Source organism: Pyxicephalus adspersus, chromosome 1 (genome assembly GCF_032062135.1).
Source record: "Pyxicephalus adspersus chromosome 1, UCB_Pads_2.0, whole genome shotgun sequence".
NCBI classification, from domain to species: domain Eukaryota; kingdom Metazoa; phylum Chordata; class Amphibia; order Anura; family Pyxicephalidae; genus Pyxicephalus; species Pyxicephalus adspersus.
Window position 1 is genome coordinate 127,662,304 of NC_092858.1, and position 21,888 is coordinate 127,684,191.

The following is a 21,888-nucleotide window of genomic DNA, read 5'->3' on the forward strand; positions in this document are numbered from 1 at the left end:
CTTTTGGGTAAATTGTGATAATCTTGGTGGCTTAGGGAAGTGGTTGATTTTTGCATATGTTTTACATATGCAAATTTGCCAGTTAACATGGCTGCGGCTGTGGAGGAGCCTTTTGCTTGTGATGGCAGCGTGCCCCCATACGCTCGTGTGAGAAATGCGGTGCGTATTTTCTTTGAAGATGTGCCCATGCTCAAATTTGTTGTTGAGTAGATCCTGATGGAGATGTCTGGAGTCCAGAGAAGTGAAGTGGCTGCCATCTATGACAGTTTGAAACTGAGGACATTTGATGTTGTCTTCATGACCGAAGGTGTTTATAGAGACTTCATGGTGAATATTGAAAAGAAAAGACCCAAGGTTGGTAGGTTTGAAAATCATTCCTCATTTTTCTAATGATACAGTACTCGTTGTGAAGATGTTTTCCCTGTTCGTGCCTGTTAGTGAAATTGTGTTTTTCCTGAGAAGATCCTGCAATAAAGAACGAATTTTGGGAAAAATAAATAATGAGTGTGGAATTTGGACCAGTAAGCGGAGGTTCTTGGTTCGCTTTATTGACGATCTCCTGCAAGTGGATCTCTGGATCATGCATCTGTGGCATGTACAGAATCCAAGAAATGTAACCTGTGTGGTGGTGGTGACCATCTGTACATGTTCTGTCCCTTCCATGCGAATGAGACAATGCCTGAAGAAAAGAAGGATGATGCTAAAGGGGAGGCCAAGGAAGAGGCAAAGGCTGGTGAGGATGAGGAGGTGGAGGAAGAAATGGTGGTGGAACCCTAGAAAAGTCAGCCTGGGCCCCAGAAAAGTATACAAGAACCACCAAAAGCTGTGCATGATCCTAAAAAAAGTGTACCTGGAACCCAAAAAATGTGTGCCTGAACCCCATAAAGTGGTGCCTGAGGAAAGTAAAGAAAAAGAGGATGAGAAGGTACAAATAAGAAGGAAAATGAGGAGTGACCAACCTTGTGGGTCTGGAAATCCTGTTCCTAAAGTCGAGTCCGAGGAGGAAAAACTTGAGAGACTCATGAGTAGGGACATGTGACCTACCTCAGTGGATGTGGAATTTCTCAGGCGGAAGATCCGCATGAGATTCAGCAAGTGCAGTCCAGATTGGATCAACATGTGGAAAGGCAAGATTATAAGAGCTGCGAGAGGTTGTCCTGCGGTCATTGTAAATAGACTGAGTATGACACGGGGGATCGTTGAAATGGCTAAAATATGTGAGCCTGAGTAAAAAAGGTAATTTTGTCTTTGTTCATCATGTTTTATATTTTGAAAACACATAAAGAAGTTGGTAAAAAAAGTGCATGCACCCTGGAAAAGTTTAGTTAGTGATTTGAACCCTTTTTTTTGTTATGTAATGTCTTATTATGTTTTACTTATGACTTTATTCTGATGATGATATAATGTCCTCTGGTACTTTGGCTTAGGCTGAGTGCTAGGAGAGATAATGTCATGTATATCTGAAGAATGAAAAAAACAATCTCTCTGGCCTGCTAAATGTGGTTCCATGCCTGTTTGTGTTAGTAGTTTTGAAATTCTGCTGGCTCATCTGCAGTCATGTCTCTATTGTTAGCTTATCCCAAGGGCGGGGCAATTTTTTTGTTTGTTTTGCATATGTATTGAGTGGGAAAAAGTTACATTTTTGTGTTAGGTTTTTCTTTCTGTCCCTTACTTCAGGCCAGGTGAAGCTTAAACAAAGAAATGGAGTATGAAATTGAACCTCATGGTACCTGGCAGGTCTGTGCATCTTTAGAAACCTACTTGTTTCTTTCCTCCTTATTTCTTACTTTCTTTGGTTGATGTAAAGATCTCTGTAATGTATTTTTTAATGACAAAGCTTTTAACTTTAAAAAAAAAATAATGCTACAACCACTTTCTCCCCTGTTGTGTTCTCCATAGTACCGTATTTTTCGGACCATTAGACGCTCCGGACTATAAGACGCACCAGGTTTTCCGCACGGGAAAACAAGAAAAAAAAATTCATTTGATTTCCCCTGAGATCCAGCGTGCGGCACTTGTGCCCGCCCATGAAGGCGGCGCCGACATAAGACGCACCCTGATTTTCCCCCCACTTTAGGGGGAAAAAAAGTGCGTCTTATGGTCCGAAAAATACGGTAAATCATTTCCACAAACTAGATGCTCTGGATGTCATTCAGCCCAGAGGCCATCCTGTTAGTGCGGGGAGTCATGAGGCCAGTTCTTCAGGGGACATCACCATGGTCTGCCCTGAACTTATAAGATAATCTTGCAGAATGGTGCTTAATCACCTCAATGCAGCTCCCAGCATCAATGAGGATGCCTGTTGGATTTTTTTATCATTTTAACTCTGGATAGAAAGTTAGGGATAGTGGAATGTCACCCTCTCTATTCCCGGCATTCTTGAGTTGGTTCTCAGAAAACAACATCTTGTTTACAGAGCTCATTAGCTTAAGCTGACATTTTCCCACATAACTGAACCTGTACTACTTCCTCTCTGTACCATTTCTTTTTTGTACAGAGCTTTGATCAGATCCAATGATTTGTTAGCAAAATCAAAAATCCATTACTTTAGGTTGGAGAGGCTACACTTTCATCAATGAAGCCTGGGTGATTCGGCAAACCTGGAATAGATTTCTTCAAAGTAATTTGCTATTTGCTAGCCAGGACCAGATCCATTTCAGGTTTGCCGGATCACCCAGCTTCACTGATAAAAGTGTATCCTCTCCAACCTTGGGGAGCTTTAATATATCAGGCACATAGTGACTGCGAAGAACTTTTTTTTTATTGTGATGAGAGGCCCATTTTTAGTGTGGAAAAAACAGCAGTAAAATTGTAGACAATGGTTTTCATGTGATCAAGTCACTGTATGATTGGATAATATGTTAAAAAAGTGTTAAGCATTAACTGCACATTTTGTTTTACCCAACAATAGCGTCATATACATTAAAATGATTTGCCCACTCCACAGCAACTTGTCTTTCATCATCCTTATTAGCCAAGCTGGAATTACTTGATTAGTGTTTTTTATTCCTGGTAGCCAGTGGTATACAGGGATTTCAGGCATCTTACAGTGATCCACATATGCAGCAATAATAAATAAATGAAAAATATAAATATATATTTTTAATGTGTTCTTTATGTCAAAAAGTATTTGTTTATGAAGCAGGCTGTTGTACTTGTGGCTGTATTTATATGGTCTCTCCTGTTTTTTCACAAGTATCTTTATCAAGTAGGCTTAATTACCTTTTGTCTATCCCCTTACTGGGGAACTTCATTACTTCCTAGGAGCTAAATCTGTCTTTCCTCTTTTCAATATCTAATTGTTTTATTAATTCCTGCAGCCTCCATTACATCATTATTGTTTTTATGTCTTTACCCCTAAAGAAGCAAGATTTGCTTACAAAATGCAAAGTATACCCCAATGTGCTAACAAATGAACAGAACAGGTGTAATCCTCTGTTATTATACCACTTACGATTATTTTCTCTTTAGATTGTTTTTAAAGAAATATTGTAAATAAAGGAACTTGCAGAGAGAAAGCATCACATTCATATACCATCAAACATAAACACATTACAACTAATTAGTATATACATTTCTGATTTATGGGTGGGGCCTGTGAAGCCCAATTCTGGAGAAGCAATCTTTTTGTGGCCAAGCTGATTTTGCACACACTTCACATCCTATAGGACTAGAACTAGAATACACGCATCAAGTTGCACCCAAGTACACCTAGCAAATTCTGCAATCCACTTTAACTGAGTAATAATAGTCCATGTAGCTTAGGCTTTATGAACAGATAATGGTCGCCCAACACTGATACCATGTCCTAAATAAAATCAGCAAACTGAAAACGTTTTCACTCAAGTGTATACTGTGAGCTCTGGACATATTCAGAACCTAACTACTTAATAAAATGTAAAATAAGCCATAATTTACATTCCTAATAAATGCATGTATTTGTTGATGCAGAGAAATTCTGCAATTCTGTAACACGCTGATAGTATAAAATGAACAAGGAATTGGTAATGTTCTTTCTTTATAGCTTTGGAAAGAAAATGTCGACAGAATGGGTGATTTAAGATTGCAAGCAGACAATATGGCTATCAAAAACAGACATCAATATACTCAGCAAGTGTTGATTAATGCTGTGTGTGTGCCTGCAATAAAAAGAGCTTAGTTTTTAGAGACAATGTAGAGATAGAGTACATGTAAAGTCTTCAACAAATGATGTTGATGGGGAAGGTAGACAAACGAAGAACAATGTGGATGTAATTTAATTTAGTCACAAATACAATATCTCGTTATTTACTGCGGGTGTTTTAAAATAAAAGTAATCCATTTTTAAATATAAATATATATATATATATATATAAATATATATATATATATATAAATATATATATATATATATATTCTCTTCTAAAATACAGCTTTGGCAAATGTTGATGAAGAAAATGCCACAGTATTATATTAATTTTTATTATTATTATTATTATTATTATTATTAACAATGCTTTTATTGGTGCTAATAATGTCACAAGCCCTTAAAACATTTGTTAATCAACCACTATACCCAGACGCATTAAACATATCCCAGGTCTACTGCCACATAACCTTCAAGCATTGCTTAGCCCAGTGGCCTTCCATACAAGAGCGGCTACTTTTTTCAGTAGCTAGCATAATTCAGCAAAGCAGAGACAGAGGTATGGGGGGTAATTGGGATCACCAAAGTTGGATCTCTGGGCAACTAAAATTACCCACAAATGAAAGCAGTTACTTTATCACCAACCACTGTCTGGGGGCACTGCAGCATTGACCACAAATGTAAAGAAAAACTTCACCACTGATCTACAATCATAGGAGGCAATCTACTAGTTGCCAACAACATGAAGGGGCACCTTACTATTAACCAACTAAGCAAGAACATTAAACCTCTGAACATCACTGTAAGAGGTGTAGTTTGCCCTGACTACTAACATAAGGAGACACCTAACTATAAACTACAAACATACCAATATGTATATTTATTAGGCATGCTAATCGATAATGTAAGTGGGTATTGCACTACTGACCACCAATGTAAGAGGGTGCAGTACCTCTGACCACCCACAATATAGGGCATTACATTGATCACCTAGGTCATTTGGTCGCCTTAGTGGCCACCTACATAAGGAGATACTTCCCCTCTGATCATCTTCCCAAGTTAGCACTTCTACAACTATTAATTACAAACATATGATTAAGTATGTTTATTATGTCTAATCAATAAGTGGGTATTATACTACTGACCACCAACATCATAACATATTACATTGATCACCAAGGTTGTTTAGGCACCTTACTGGCCACCAGCATAATGAGGCACTTCCCCTCTGACCACCAACTTTGGAAGGTATTACACTGAAAACCAAGGTGACTGGGCATTACACTAAAGATGCATCTACACCTCTTCACCAAAATACTAATATTCTCAATAATTGCCAAGCAGTCTTTAACTATGTTAATCAAGTTCTCCCTTAAAGTAGTGTTAGTAAAAGTAAAAGCTCTTGTCCTAAAGATTACTTCTGCTGGCATTTTTTATATCATTCGAGTAGTGTGTGGTGGATATCTATATATTTTGATTGTGCCTAACTCTGGTTTATATAAAGGTAATTAAATAAATGCCAGAGAAAGATCGAGTTTTCGGCACAAATATAGAAAATATAATTTGTAGTACAAGTTTACATACAAAATTATGAAAGAATTATTTCCTTTTTACCCATAAGTCATAATATTCTCTTATGATCTATACAGGATTTGATCAATTTTCACATAAAGTTACAAAAAACAATTACAACCTTTTCTCTGTATGTCGCAATAGTTTTTTGCAATACATACAATGTTTTGTTCAGGCCTGCTGTGGCACTATACAGGTTTCAGCTAATATTGAACAAATATACATCACCATAGAATGGTTAAGAAGATATGAACCCATTCAGTGGGCATAGTGGGCGCTTTTCACCTCTAGTCCAAAGCCACTACAACCTACATTCACGAAAACTAGATCAATCTAAACCTTGGGGCACATTCAAATGTGGCCACTAAAGCCAGTGTGAATAGATCCATGAAAATCTAGCACTTTCCCTACTAAATGGTACTACACATAAGATTAATCACCATGTTATTTGCCAATCAATAGGCATTATATACATTATTTTGTGCTCATGTAAAAGATTTTATGTGGGTAAAACAAAAAAACCCCTGAGAAAACTAATCTATGAAAATATATACACGGTAAAATGGTAAAATGGTCACTCCAATAAGCTACCACGTAGGAACAATGCATAACTCTTACCTACATAGTATTTCATTTGCAGTGTTGGAAAAAGTAACCTTGAGTCCTAGAGGGGGAGACTGATAAAAAAATTATTACAGGCAGAAACAAAGTGGTTCTTTTTAATAAAAGCCAACCATTATCCATGCTTAAACAATGTATTTAGCTTTAAACCTTTTCTATAGTATTAATCAGTAATCAATATTAATTTAAAGTCAAATTAGTATGTTTAGTATTTCTAGCAATTAATTAACAGAATGTATTTATAATCCAGAATGTATATTTAAGTGCAAGAAACAGTTTTGTCTCTTTCCTGTCATTTCTAACCATGATTCACTTGATCCTATATGAGATACTGTCTATCTTAATTATCATATCTGCTCCTTCATTCATCTCTAAATCTCTGTATTAACTCTTCCATTCAACACAAATAGAGGGCGCCCCTCCTCTCACCCAACTTACAGGGACGGGGGCACCCTGTAAATTTAGATCACCTGAATCCCATATGTATACATTTGTGATATATTTTATTGACCTATCACTACCCCTGAGGAAGCCCACTATGGCGAAACGCATAGGGTACTACGGTTGATATGAATGGGTTCATATCTACTTAACCATTCTATGGTGATGTATATTTGATCAATATTAGCTGAAACCTGTATGGGGCCACAGCAGGCCTGAACAAAACTTTGTATGTATTGCAAGAAATTATTGTGACATACAGAGAAAAGGTTGAAATTGTTTTTTGTAACTTTATGTGAAAATTGATCAAATCCTGTATAGATCATAAGAGAATATTATGACTTATGGGTAAAAAGGATAAAATTCTTTGATAATTTTGTATGTAAACTTGTACTACAATATTTTCTATATTTGTGCCGAAAACTCTATCTTTCTCTGTCTTTTATATAATTACTTCTGCTGGCACACACAATCTTTGGCAAATTTGGTCAATGCAAGGACTGAGGCAAAGTTGTGAAGTATAAAACCTTCTTTGAACTACACAGCAGAATCCTGTTAGCTCAAATGTACAGAGGTTTGAAAATTATACAGAAAAAATCAAATACAATATGGAAAATAGGGGAAAATATGTACCACCTATCCATCATCAATAACTCAAAGCAAGTCTTCTGACTCCTGGTAAAAAAAGTAACCAATTTTTGTTCCCAGGGATTGAATATAATTCCTGTTTTCTTTTGCATAAAGTAATGGGAGAAACTTGATAAGTTGAAAACAACTTGAATTGATTGTATTTTTTCTAAAAAAAAGTTGTATTAAGTGGTCTACTAAACTACTTTCACAACACTACTCATCTCCACAAAACAGGGAGTAATTGTTTTTATTTTAAGCAAAAAAATGTGAGGATCAATAATATTTCTATTCCGAAATTTTTATTATTTTTAAGAAGTACACATTTCAAATGATACATTCCATCTACACTAAGGTGGAAAACAGAAAAAAAAATTACACATTCTTTGCCTCTCAATATAATAAAACTAATTACATACATTTATACAACTGCCATAGATCCCACACATTATCAAACATTTGAAGTCTATCATTGGCAATCAAATTTTCTCCTCAGATCAATCATTTTAACTTTATTGGTGTTCCAAGTTTTGTCAATAACTGTATGTGCCACCAACAACATGTATTTATTCAAATTTGTAGCTGTTTGGGCAGGGTTACATTAGCACAATTAAATAAAGCAGTTCAGAACAAAATGTTAAATTAGTCTTAACAACCTCCCCAATTAGTTAAAAAAAACTTCCAGCCAGAACATGTGTATCACAGGACATCCACCAAGTATGTACCATGGTTCCTACTTGCCCACAATTCCTAAAACATAATGGGGAGATATTACTTTGACATTTATTTATTCTGACCAGTACCAAATACCATCCTAATACTGTTTTACAATTTTGTTCAATCAGTGACATTTTAAGAGTGATCTATAATAAATCACCACATGACACCAACCATCCTATTCCTATGCCTTCTCCATAACTTTTCCCATGCTTGCCTGTATGGAAGTTTAGATGTTGGAGTGGAGGTTTCCAAAAACACTATAAGTATCTGTCCTTTAGCTCCCTTTCTAAACTTGCAATGGATCAACCCATAGGGAGGTGGGTTCATGCCACTTTAGCTTGAATAAATGATTTTTTAGTATATATCAATATTATTCTGATAATGGACATACCTAATTAAATGGGCATACCTAATTAACTGTCTCCAACTAATAAATGAGTTGTTCCTCATCCCCAATTCTCAAATATCCTTTGTTTATCCACCATTTAAATCCTGATAATTCCGTCCCTGTTAAAAATTCCAGATTTTGCCACAAGAGTAGACTAGGCAGAACAATATATACATTTATATATATTGGATTATTCCTAAATCTTTTCCATACTGATAGACCATATAACAACAATGGGCAACCAATTTTGGGTCTAACACTTTTTGGAATCCATAATAAAGTCACGATTGCCACGGAGGAACAGGACAGTGCTTCAATTTCAGCTCATTGGGGCTTTCCCCTTGGTGGGTATAATTTGCATGATATAATTCTTGATTTTTTGGGTAAGCTGAATACATAAATATTTTTATAAATTTTCCCCTTATTCAAATTCCAAAGTCTAATTGTCTGCGCTGTTTCTGGTTTCAATTGATTTTCAGGGCCACTAACTTTGAACTGCCTACCTTCAAACCAGATAAAGAGGCGAAGATATTCAATACTTTAAATAATTTTAAAAAGGATATTAAAAGTTGAATACTAGGCCTGAGGATATAATCTGCAACAAGGACACACTTATGTTCCCTCTGAATCACATAAAATATAATGTATATTTAGATTATTTCTAAGATGTAGTGCCAAAGGTTTGATTGCAATTGCAAAAAACAACAGTGATAATAGGCATTCCTGCCTATTGCCTTCCTGTATAGGACATTTTTTTTTTAAATAAATATCTATTTTTTGAGACCTGGGCCACTGGTTGATTGTACAATGTCATTAGCATTTTCTTTTTTTAAATATATTTTTTGACAAATTGAAAACTACAGTAAACCTTACAACAATATCAATAAGGTGCATACAGTTACATTAAAGTATAAGTTGAAAGAATATTAAAAGATATCAAAATACAGAAGCACAGAACCATGTAATCAGTGCACTGTGATGAACAACATTTCACTCTGCCACGCCTTCCTTTTTCTGTTTTCTTTATGGGTACAGTTAAATTTTTTGCATAACATCAAAACGAGGGGAGGGGTAAAAGACCCAATACGGGTAACCAAAGAAGCTAAACACCTCACATTTTTTAAATGCGTTTAGAGTATTTTAGTCAAAATCTTAAAGTCACAGTTAATCAAAAAGTTGGGGTTATAGTTAGGGCAATATTATTTTATAGCGGAAAGTGTTAAGCTAATTTATCTTTGATTTTTTTATAATATATATTTGGAAACAATAAGTCCCTGTGCTCAGTTGACAGCTGTGGTACATTGATGAACCTTATCTTGGTTTGTAAAGTTTCTATTTGTGATCCTAATCTTAGTTGGGAATTTCTTTTATGCCTCCCTAAAAGATCCTTATATTGTTTTATTTTATTATCACTTTCTTGCATCCCCTCCTTCTTTACTTGTGTGGAAACTTAATTGAACTAGGTGACATTTTGTCAGTCACCTGCTCAATCTCCTTAATAACTGCACTATTAGTCAAAACACTCTCATTCATCCATCTAAACCCTGATGGTCTTCCTCCCCACCTTCCCAATTTAACTATTATCGGATCATGGTCTGACCATGTAGTTGCCAAAATTTTAACAATCCAAGGAAGTAGAGCAGCCACAACCAAAACATGATCTATTCTTGAATATTGTTTGTGAGGAGCTAAATAATACGTATAGTCTCTGCCTCCAGGGTTAAATTCCCTCCAAACATCCACCAAATTAAATCCCTTAACAGTAAAGTGAATTTATGACTTTGTCTTGGAGGGTGGTAGGTCCCTAGCAAATACTATACCCTGCAATATAACCTAGCTTCTTACTATGTAAGTTATTACCCCTACCTTATTCATTTATTTTTTTACCCTATATACATTACTTAACTTTTCTCTCTTTTTCTCTCTCTTTCTCCTGTAATAAGGACAACGATAAATAAGCTCCGGGTCCCAAAAAAGTACACTATCCAAAAATCTAACCTCGATTAGCCTTCTCTCATGTAGGTAAAATCTATATCCCATTTTCTATCAATCTTTGGACACCTCCGTGGCTGTAATATTAATTTTTTCCTTATTTGATTTCAGCCTTGTTATATTTCTTAAATCTATACTGCATACTATACCCAAGTAAGTGACCCATCAACACCAACATTAGACATAATATTGTTTATCAGTCTTTATATATATATATAAAGACGGGTATTTATTTATTGCAATCCTATATTATAGTCCAAAAGAAGTATGTAAAAATATAAGCAAAAGGCAAACTGTGCTGAGCAATACATACAAACATACATAGATGCAAATATACCTCTGAAATATACCACAGCGCTGTACAAAGATCAGCACTCACATGAGGCTCAGCAATATGTCTAGCAAGTTTGGATGAAATGTCTTTATGCGTTTCCTAGTGCTCACACACACACACCCCCCACCCACCTCAAGATTGTTTATATTGTTTATATGTAAATAGATATGTATATGTATAAAGGGGTATATATATATAGATGTATTCATAGATGTATGACTAGGTATATGTGCTCAGGGATTTGTGTATATAGTACCCTGTTGGAGATATCCTAATAGTGAGACTGTATCTAAGTAAACATGAAAACCTTTTGTATCTTTGTACTGGCCTCTGGCCCGCCTAGGGGTCTCTAATTCAAGGACTTTACAGGAATAACAAGAGGTAGTAAATACCAATAGGGGGTTTGCCAAGAAACCACAAACAAACAAACAGATGAAAGAACAGATCACTAGTAGGGCCTTCAAGGGGCAATTAATCCATCAAGCCAGAGTCGGCAGAAGATGGATGCATAATCAAACAGATGGGTTGGGTTGATAACCCAGCTGGACCTCGGGTTGACCCTTACATTTAGATTCCAGCAAGAGATTCTTGTATCAAATTTAGTTGGGAGGTTCATCAAATGACAGTAACCAATCCCAATCTAGTGGGGTGGGTGCCAGCTGATGGTCACCGTACCAAACACACCCACTAACCAGTAAAGGAGTCCCAATGTTACCTAATGGGACTTAAATATATAAAAAAGGGGAGTTGGAATATAACAAGGGAGAGAAGGGAATGATGGGACTTCTTAGGGAATCTAGCTCCTGGGGTACCAAGGGGTGGAATAATTACAAACAACCTATAAGAGGGTAGTATGTGACTTTTATCACAAAATTAATAAAGTGATTTTAGCATGAAGATGGTCAATGAGATGAAGAAAATGTTTATGCAAATCATATGCACATTGTATGCAAAGTGCACTTACTTGAACTCAACTGCAAGTATTGCAGTGTTTAATTGGCTCAGTTTCAAAGTGCAATTTACATAAAAAAGTGCATTTTACTTCTCTGCAAGTCATATGCAAACCTTATGTAAATTGCAGTGACCTAAGCCAATCAGTATAACATTTGATTGGTTAAATAGGTCAGTGCAATATGTGAAAAAGTGTTCATACAATTGGTAATGTCAAATTTCTGTATCTCATTGACCATCTTTAGTCACAAATATACCTTCCAACCATAACTTACCAGGTAGACCAAGACTACTTATAAGTAAGTTGTGTAAATTAAGATATTATATGTAAAATGGTTTAACAAATTTAATATCTGATCTTAAGAATATATTTTTTCTTTTTAGCTTCTCAACCTTTTGGCCAGATCGTGTCGTGGAGGAGGTGGATCTGATATTTCTTCATTCTACAGCTGGAGTCCGGAAGGATGGGAAAAAAAGAAGCGACCATCGTGGGAGATTTTTTCTTCTGAAAACGGTGTTTGGAGTTTTGAAGGATGGCCTGGAAAGGTCCAAGGATTACTGGCCCTGTCTCTTCTGAGCCGAGGGTAAAGAATACGGCAATAATCACAGTAAGTGAAGATGTAGAGGAAAAATTTCGTTTAAAATTTTTCTTGCATGAAATTTGCTTTAAAATCCTGAATGTGGAAAGAGATGAAATTTTCTGTTTAAAAGATTTCAAGAAAAGAGAGTCTTTTTGTCATTTATACAAGCAAGGCATTATAAAAAATTTGTTGGCAATTTAAGAAGGAATATGCATAATGAAGAACTAACTGGGTTAACTGGGTTTGTTATGCGAAGAAGAAGATGTAATGGTTGTAGTACATATGCATAATCCCTTTGTACCGGTTGAAGATATTTTCCTTTTTTTGAGAAGATATTGTGCTGAGGTAAAACCAATGGGTAAAATGGTTAATTCAGAAAAAATATGGAATGGAAAATTGAAATTCTAGGTTAAATTAAGACATCAAAATGGGACAAATGAGTTGTTGCATCTCCCTCAGTTTTTTACGTTGGGAAGGGACAGAGGAGTCCTCTTTTACAACGGGATGCCAAGTTTCTGCACAAAATGTGGGCAGTATTATCATACAAGAGATACTTGTACGGCAGAAAAATCAAGATGCAGGAAGTGTGGTGATGCAAATCATGACACAACGGATTGCACGAATGATCAGAGATGCAATGGATGTGGGGAGAGCGGACACCTATTTAAAGATTGTCTGCAGAAAGAACACATGAAAAAAACCTATAAGGAAGCGGTGGAGGGGAAAAAGGAAGTAATTATGACAGAAAAAGACTTACCCTCGGCCGAGACAGTGGTGGTAATAGTGGACCAAGAAGTGGAGCTGGCGTCATCGGTACCGATGGCGGAGGAGGTGAGAGATGAAGGAGGGGGTGTCCGGCAGCCGGAGTTGAGTCCTGTGGAAGAGGTGGCTAGCCCAGCTCTAGGGACGGAGATAATAAGAATAAGGCCACGGGTGTAGGAGTTTTGATCAAAGGAACGGAGATCGTAGTAAAATCCTTTATGGAAATAGAGCCGGGTAGAGCATTGATAGTTAATGCGGAGGTAGGAGATGACCTCCTGTGGATTCTTGTCATATATGCACCCGCGGAGAAGAAAGAAAGAGTGGAATTCTTTGAAAAAATCAAAACATATATCCCTGGAGCAGGGAGGATTATAATAATGGGCGATTTCAATTGCGTAAGGAAAGGGGAAGAAAGGGAGACTTTGAAAAAAGACCAGCATGATAAGTAATCTAAAATATTGGAGGAGATGATACAAGACCTTTCCCTAAAAGATGGCTGGAAAAATAAGAATGAGAAAGAACCAAGTTATACTTGGACGGCCAGAAAATGCAAATCCAGAATCGATTTTTTGTTAGTAGGAAAAGAGACAGATAAAAGACATAAAGTTGGAGAAAAAATATGTTTTCTGACCATAAGACATTGAGAGAAAGCTTATACTTACCAGGGGCCAGTAGAGGTCCAGGAGTATGGAGGCTGAACGTGAGGCTGTTGGAGTTTCCTGAAATAGAAGAAGAATTTATTAAGAAATAAAAGGAATGGAAAGGAAAACAAAGAGACCACATGGATAAGAACGTATGGTGGGACTGGGTAAAGATAAAGATAAAAGAATTCTTTTTGGAAGAAAGAAGTTTTTTTTAGCTTCTCTGCCTTTTGGCTCAGAGTTAAAAGTGTTAGTGAGTAGGGTGCCAGCCGCCTCGGCCCTGCAGGGTTCCCTTAGGTTCCCTGCCAGCTGCTATTGGGGTAGGTGCCACCCAGGACGACGCGGGACCCAATGGTTAAAACTTTTAGGCCGATCGACTTCCTTTGCGGGGTTAAAGGTAAGTGATTTTTTTTTTGTTTTGGGGGACTTTGAGTTTAGTTCATCTTTAATGGGGAGATGTACTTTGCCAAGACTTCACTTGTACATGTCTTGTCCAGTTTGAAGAAAAGCTGCTGGAGAAAAAGAGGATGCTGCAGAAGGGGAAGCTAAGGCAGAGGCTGCAGGGGAGAAGGAGGAGTATGAGGAGGAGGAGTTGGAAGAAGAAGAAGTGGAAGAGGAAATGGTGGTCAAGCTTCAGAAAATTGAGCCTGAACCCCAAAAATTTGTGCATGAACCTCAAAAAGGGATGCCTGATCCCCAAAAAGTTGTACCTGAGAAAAGAAAGAGAAAAGGAGAGGAGAAGGTGCAAATGAAGAGAAAACTTAAAAGTGATCAGCCTTCAGTGTTTGGGGGAAAGAAAACAAGTCCCAAAAGAAGAGCCTAATAAGGAAAAAGTTGGCAGGGTAATGAGGTGGTTGGCAATACCTGCATTGGAAGATCTGAATTTCCTCATGCGGAAGATCCGTATAAGGTTCAGTAAATGTATCCCAAGATGGGTGAATATGTGAAAAAATGAAGCTTTGGGAGCGGCCAAGGGGCGTCCTGTGATTCTGTCAAACAAAATCTGGGCATTGTCCCTGATGTATTTCGTTATGGAAGGAAATAAAGAAACTATAAAAAAAAGTGTTTTATATGTATCCTGGAAAGGTTAGGTTGGTAACCTGAACCTTTCCTTTTGTTCTTTGTTCTTTAAAGAAAAAATTTTGATAGTTTTGTTATAATTTAGTATATCTAAAAAATTGTATGTTTTTATTCTGATGGTGATATAGCTCTTTAGTGCTTTGGTTTTGCCAAGTGCTGGGAGATGTAGTCATGTCTATCTGAAGAATATAGTTTTTTTAGCTTCTCAGCCTTCTGGCAAAATCAAGGAAACTTGTGTGTTGTCAGGAGTGCTAGCTAGTAGGAAACCAGCTGGATTGGCCTGGGTGTGTTCCCCCGGGTTTACACCCTGCTACTCTTGGGGTTAGGGCTCTCTGAATGTGTGGGAAGCAATCCCCTCGCTGTGTACACAGTGAAGGTTTGCTGACAGAGATGGAGGTGCATAAGGAGAAAATTCAAGAAGGATCCTCAGAGGAGTATGTGCCTCGATTTGAACGCATAAGGAATGCGGTGCACGTTATTTTTGTGTAAGTCTAACCAGTTGGTTTTCTTGGCGGATGAAATTTTGAAAGATCTATGTGGAGTGCAGCGGAAGGAGATGTTGGCTATGTATGAGTACCCCAAGGGGAACGAGTATGATGTGGTGTTTACAACAAAAAGGAATCCTGAAAAAATTTCTGTTTGGATGTGCAGAAAAGAAGGAGGATGGCAAAGCAAAAAAAGTGAAGATCTTATTGCACCAGGACGAAGAAATTATTTTAGAGGTAAAAATGTTCTCTCCGTACATTCAGGTTGAGGACATTGTGAGCTTTCTGAAGCTGTATTATGTATCAGCGAAAGCTTTAGGTTAAGTACCATTTGGGTATTTGGACTGGCAATATAGGTTCGCAGTAAAATTTAAAGAGGATTTGAGACCACCGGCCAGGTTTAGTCTGGGGAGTGTCAATGGGTCTCGCTTCTTTCCTGGAATGGGTCCCTTTTGCAAGAACTGTTGCAAGTATGGGCATAGTAAGTAGGCTTGCAAATTGGAGGTTTGTTACGACTGCAGGGTGATTGGGCACACAGCCATGAGATGTAGTAGTGTAGTGACCATCTTTATATGGCATGTCCTGTAAGGAAGAGGAGTGAAGGTGGTGAAAAGGGGAAAGTGAGGAGAAGGGCGAGGGGAAGAGTGAGGAGAAGATGCCCAGGTTTTCTGAACCGCAGAGTGAGGCAGAGAATTGAAGTGGCACAAACAGTATGTCTGAATCAGGGAGTGAAGTGGGAATGGAAGAACGAGAAGGAGCCAGAAACCTTGGTGAAATCGAAAGCAAACGTGGACCAGGTTCCGGTGTCAAAAGTTAAAGTAACTGATGCAGGACCAAGGTTGACAGCAGAAGAGTACAAGGAGTTACAGAGGTTGATATACAAAAAGGAGTACCAGTCCCACGAAGATATTGAATTCCTGAAAGGAAAGGGGCAGAAGAATTTTAGTAGAATATCTTGGATGGTGGCTAAGGATGACAAAGCAAGTGATCAGGGGGGATGAGGCATGCAGGGTGTTTAAAGTACCGTTGTGGTTCAGACATTTAGCTGGCCCAATAGATTTTGAGAAGTTACTGGTTTGGGTGTATATTATGTTGTTTTAGGCATTACAAAGCCCAGAGAGGAAGACCGTATCATTACAGGTGGACCTAGGGAGTGCCAGATTTTCGAAAATTCTGGATCTAGTGTTGGTGTTCGAATTCGGGTTGTCCTTATATTCGACCCGATTATGGCTGTTCGAATTCGGGTAGACTCGACCTAAAAAAAAAACGAGATTCAACAGCAAAATCTCGGATAAAAAAAAATGTAAAAAATGTGTTAAAAAAATAAAAATTAATGTTAAATTAATTTATTCAGTGTTTGTGTTTATTTAACTTCTTTTTTATATAACAGGTTATCCTACAATGACATGATATCTCTTGTAACACACAGAACAGAAATATTATGATGCATTTGTTAGATTTTTCTGTATCATATTATTGTGCTGGAAATTGTGTTACAGAGTAAGAGATACTAGCAGGGCATCTTCTCAATGATGCAGCTATGCCTGCAATCATTGAGAAGAGTGTGCAATCCCCAGGGCACCAGGTAATTACCCTATTGAGTCCTTCATGACAGCGGAAGGGGGGAACCTCAGATGGGGGTTAATGCAGAGCCCTTAGAGAGAGCAATACATTGTAGCAGAGTGATGCAGCCAGAATCCTACAGAGATGATACTGGAGTTTAGGACTACCTGGCTGAATATGTGTGGGCGCTTCCCACTAAAAGTGATATATCTACATTGCTTGGAGATTTGAAAGAGTATTTTAAAATGGAGGTTACTTCATTGTGTACATAGCCTAAATAGAGTGGAGGAAGTAAAAAACAGGGTTGATATTCATGAGAAAGCTATTTGCAAGAGGTGAACCAAAAATATGCAAAGATCCATCACAAGTTATCCTATCATATGGAGGACATTGAAAATAGAAATAGAAGAAATACCCTAAGAGTCAGGGGCCTTCCCGACTCTAAAGGGCCCGAGCAACTGGAATCTACAAAAAGAAGTATCTTTAATCAGATTTTGGGTTTTCCTCCTACTACATTTCCTCCTACTACACCTCTTCGGTTTGACCGAGTGCATAGAGTTCCCAAAGCAAGGGCTGCTCCACCTAATTCACATCTGCTCCACCTAATTCGATGTTATCTGTCACCTGCCTTACTTTTCTGATAAAGCATCTATTCAAGAAAAGCTCAAGGTTTTATCTACAGTAAATTTTAAAGGAACAGTTATTTCTATTTTTCCTGACCTGGCTAAAGTTACCCTAGATAGACACACATTTTTGCGTCCTTTATTGGCAGTTCTGAGACAAGCTGGCATAGAGTATTGCTGGGGTTTTCCTTCATGTTTAATGGTGAAGAAAGATGGGAAATCTTCCATTTTGTGTTTTCTAGAAGAATTAGAAGCTTTTTGTAAGGAGCTAAACATTATTAAGCCCCCACTTACTGGATGGAGAGAAGAGGAAGAAATGGGAATGTCAGTTTCATATCAAACACCTTGGCAGAAGATAAAGAAGGAAAAGGCCCCAGCAACTGCCAGGGGGACTTGCAGCATAAGCAAAAGGGGACTGAATACTTATAATATTTAAAAGTCTTCTTATTTTTTGCAAAATATTAATTGATAGGTTGCATGAAAAATATGTTGTATCATGTTGAAATTTATTATAATAGAGAGGGGGCATGTGGGTTTCTTTTATTGTAATTTTGCATTGTATTGTTCTTAAATTGAGAAATGGCGCTATATTCAGCCATGATTTCCCCTGCTCCACTGCTGAGGGCCTATATAGGTCTTTACTCAGCACAGCAGGTTTTGTTGTTTTTGGAGCAATGTGTATATATTATATGAATGTTTGTGTCAATTGTGTATTTGAGAAGTGGTGCTGCAAAATGTGGTGAAGGTTTGTGTTTGTATGTTAGAAAAAAAGACGCAATATTGTTTTCAAAAAATCAGGGAGGCCTGTACGGTTTATTTTTAGGATTAAGTATATGTCTGTGCACCATGCGACTGTGATTTTGTATAATGTAAGGGGTCTTCATTCTGCATTGAAAAGAGATCAGGTACTAAGTGAGTTGCATTTATTTCAGGGGGATATTGGTTTCATCCAAGAGACACACCTACCCTTTTATTCAAGGTAAATACTTAGCTAGTGCACTTAAGAAGGAGAAAACAGCATGATATATATCTAAAATGAAAAACAAGTCTGGCTCACTGGTCCATCTTACACAGGAGATGGCAGCTGTGTTTAAGGAATTTTACCAGGAGCTGTATCAGGTGGGAGAATCACTGGAATCAGTGGTTCAGAGAAGGGAAAGGATGAATACATATTTAAAAAGAGCAAAGTTACCTAACATGCCTCCAGAAAAACTTCTGGAATAGGAACAAGATATTAATACAGTAAATGAATTAAATTGGGAGAATAAATCTACTCAGGTTGGAAGGACCCCGGGACCAGATCGTTTTTCACTGAAATATTAAAAGCAATATCAGGAGATTTTTGCAATTATGTTAATAAGCTAGCAATGAGGAGAGCCATTTGTGAGGACACCCTTAGGACCCATATTTCAGTTTTGCCTAAGCCAGGAAAGGACCCTACTGTTTTTTCATGTTATAGACCTTTTTTCTTTGCTTAATGTTGACATAAAGGTATATCTTGGAGGTTCTATCTAGGCGGCTGCAAAATATAGTGCCTCAGTGGATACATTCAGATCAAGCAGGGTTTATCCCAGGTAGGAAAGCAAGGGACAATTCTATTGGAGTTCCAGCCCATCCTGATGCTGAGAAAGCATTTGATCGGGTGGACTGGCTGTACTTATCTATGACTTTGGGCCATTTGGATCATGGCCCTCTACTCCTGCCCTTCAGCAAGAGTGTGTGTGATTGGTACATTGTCAGCCTCGTTCTTACTTTATAATGGAACTAGACAGGGATGCCCCCTTTGCTTGTTGCTCTTTGCTATATCATTGGAACCCTTTTTAAATATAGTGTGACTGAATTTGAATATATATATAGAGTGAGAATTAGGCAAAGAAAGCATAAACTGGCAGCATATGCTGATGATATTTTATTTATAGTCCAACAGCCAGAGACTTCTCTTCCCAATTTACTAGCAGAATTTTCAGGATTTGGATATTTGTCCAACTTTAGGATTAATTTAGCTAAATCTGAAATCATAAATGTGAAATATATCAAAGCAATGGGAGAATAGGGAAAAGAAAAATTTCCTGTTCACATGGTGTCAAAAATCTCTGACTTACCTGAGCAGCATCTTTGTCAGATTTATTTGTGGCAAATGATGTGCCCTTGCTGAATGCAATTAGAAAGGATATACAGCGTTGGAAACAATTAAGACTCTCCTGGATTGGGAAGGTTAATGTACTAAAAATAAATGTCCTTCCTAGGGTATTTTTCTTGTTCCAGATGCTTCCAATTCAGATTCCCCCGTCATTCTGTACGTGTCTTAACAATTTGGCTGCTTCATTTATCTGGTACCCTTCAAGGGCTAGGATTTCCCTGAGAACCATTAGCCATCTTAAAGACGACGGAGTATTAGGTTTTCCAGACTTTAATCAGTATTATAGGGCAGTATTATTAAATAGGATTGTTAACTGGAAATATGACTCTAGGGGGTGTGTTAAATTAGAGCAGATATTTGTTTGGCTAATTTGAATACTATTATTTGGCTTACCAGGCAACATACAGCCTTGGATCCAGATACTTCCCCCCTTACCCTTAATGCATTAGGGATTGGGATTTGATACATAGGCAGCAAGGGTGGCTGTAAAATTCCCCACTGCTTCCAATAACTGGTCATTTATATTTTTTTTCAAGGCCAACAATCGGATTCTTTTTTGGGGCACCTTTCTGATCCCCCTTTGTTATTGTTTCAAGTAACAGTGGGAGGCATGGTTCGTCCTTTGGAGCAACTTGTTCCATTGGAAATTTATAAATCAATTTACCAATGGCAATATTTACAATTACATATACAATTACATTAGAGAAAATTGTTGAAGGAAAGAATAAACCCTCCCATTCTGTTTCGGTACTTTATAAGATATTATTGAAGTTTAAAAATCCTGGGTTTCCAGCCTATGTAGAGAAATTGGAATCTGAATTGAATGATACTTTGTCTGAGCCCCAGAAAAGGACTATATTTTTAGATTTGGTTCATAGGACTTCCGTTAGTGCTAGGATTCAAGAGAGTAACTTTAAAATTCTTTCTAGATGGTACTTAGTCCAGAACATGTACATCGGGTGTCCCCTCAGGAGTCTCCCTTATTTGGGGAGGGTGTGGTAGTCGGGGTACAATGTCACATATATGGTGGCAATGTCCAGTGATTGAAAGATACTGGAAAAGGTGCTTCATATAATTGAATTATTAAATGGACTTCTGGTGGAGTTTAATCTGTGGAAGGTACATTTCACTGCCTAAGAAAAAATATAGATGCTCACTGGTTCCTTTTCTTTTTAATGCAGCCAGATTGCAGATATCATGCTTTTGGAAGGATCCAAGGGAGCAACCCTTGAAGGGATGGTTACAAGCTGTGGATAATATTTGTAAGTTAGAGGAAAATTATTGTGACTTTTGAAAAAAAACTTTGTTTTTTTTTAGAGAATAACTACAAAATTAAGCACTATCCATATAACTTTTTTGTTTACACTTTTCCAGACAAGCTTTCGTTTGCATACCCCCACTTCACTGGTCCAAACAGTACTGACCTGTGTTTCCTTTGTGATCAGGTTGGTCAACTGCTTCTGTAACTGTTTTTTTTTAAAGATAATTCATCTTATTCTGTGCTGCGTCTCCTGTACAGGAAGATAGGGGAAACATCTGCAATAGAACATAGACAGTAATAATATTAATATTAATAAATTGATAGGGTTTTAAACATTACCCAATACATTTAGAGATTGACATGGACTTTAATAATTAGTGATTAGTCAAACCAACATGTTCATAATTGTGTGATTATTGCAACATAGTTTGTGTCCTTATTCAGTTTACAGTTTGTACAGTTTTGAATGGAAAATGTTATTCCAGATTTAAATTACACTTTGAAGGAATGTTTTACAGGTGTACATTAGATGTTTTATATAGGTAAAATGTTGTAAAAGCTATTTCTGTCACTGTTCTATACCATGAATTAATTCGACAAATTCCTATCCCTGGAAAAGAAGGAGGACAAGTATGAGGTGGCAGAGGTGTAGGAGGACGGTGCACAAATGCCAGAGATTGGCCAATCTTCTACCTGTCTTGGTGGTACCAAAAATTACGTAGGTATACCCATGTAGAGCTAAAGCTAAAACTATGTAAATCTTAAAACAGGCTAATTATAAAACCTTAAGGTAAATCAGTTCACATTCATGTATTTTGAACCAACACTGCCACAAACACTGTACAGTTTAAATGTTTTTTTGTAAATGATCAAGCAAGTACCGTATTTTTCGGACCATAGGACGCTCCGGACTATAAGACGCACCAGGTTTTCCGCACAAGGGAAAACAAGAAAAAAAAAATTGATTTGATTTCCCCTGA

The 21,888-nt window shown here is 37.3% G+C and overlaps 1 protein-coding gene across 1 annotated transcript in view; it reads left to right on the forward strand.

Moving 5' to 3' along the window:
• The first annotated feature begins 783 nt into the window (after positions 1–783).
• The window catches only part of LOC140341373 (large ribosomal subunit protein uL2), a 331,097-nt gene continuing 309,992 nt past the window's right edge, over positions 784–21,888 (forward strand). Inside the window, exon 1 of the mRNA XM_072427089.1 lies at positions 784–794. The gene's annotated coding sequence lies outside the window, so the exon portion shown is untranslated. The remainder of the gene's footprint in view (positions 795–21,888) is intronic.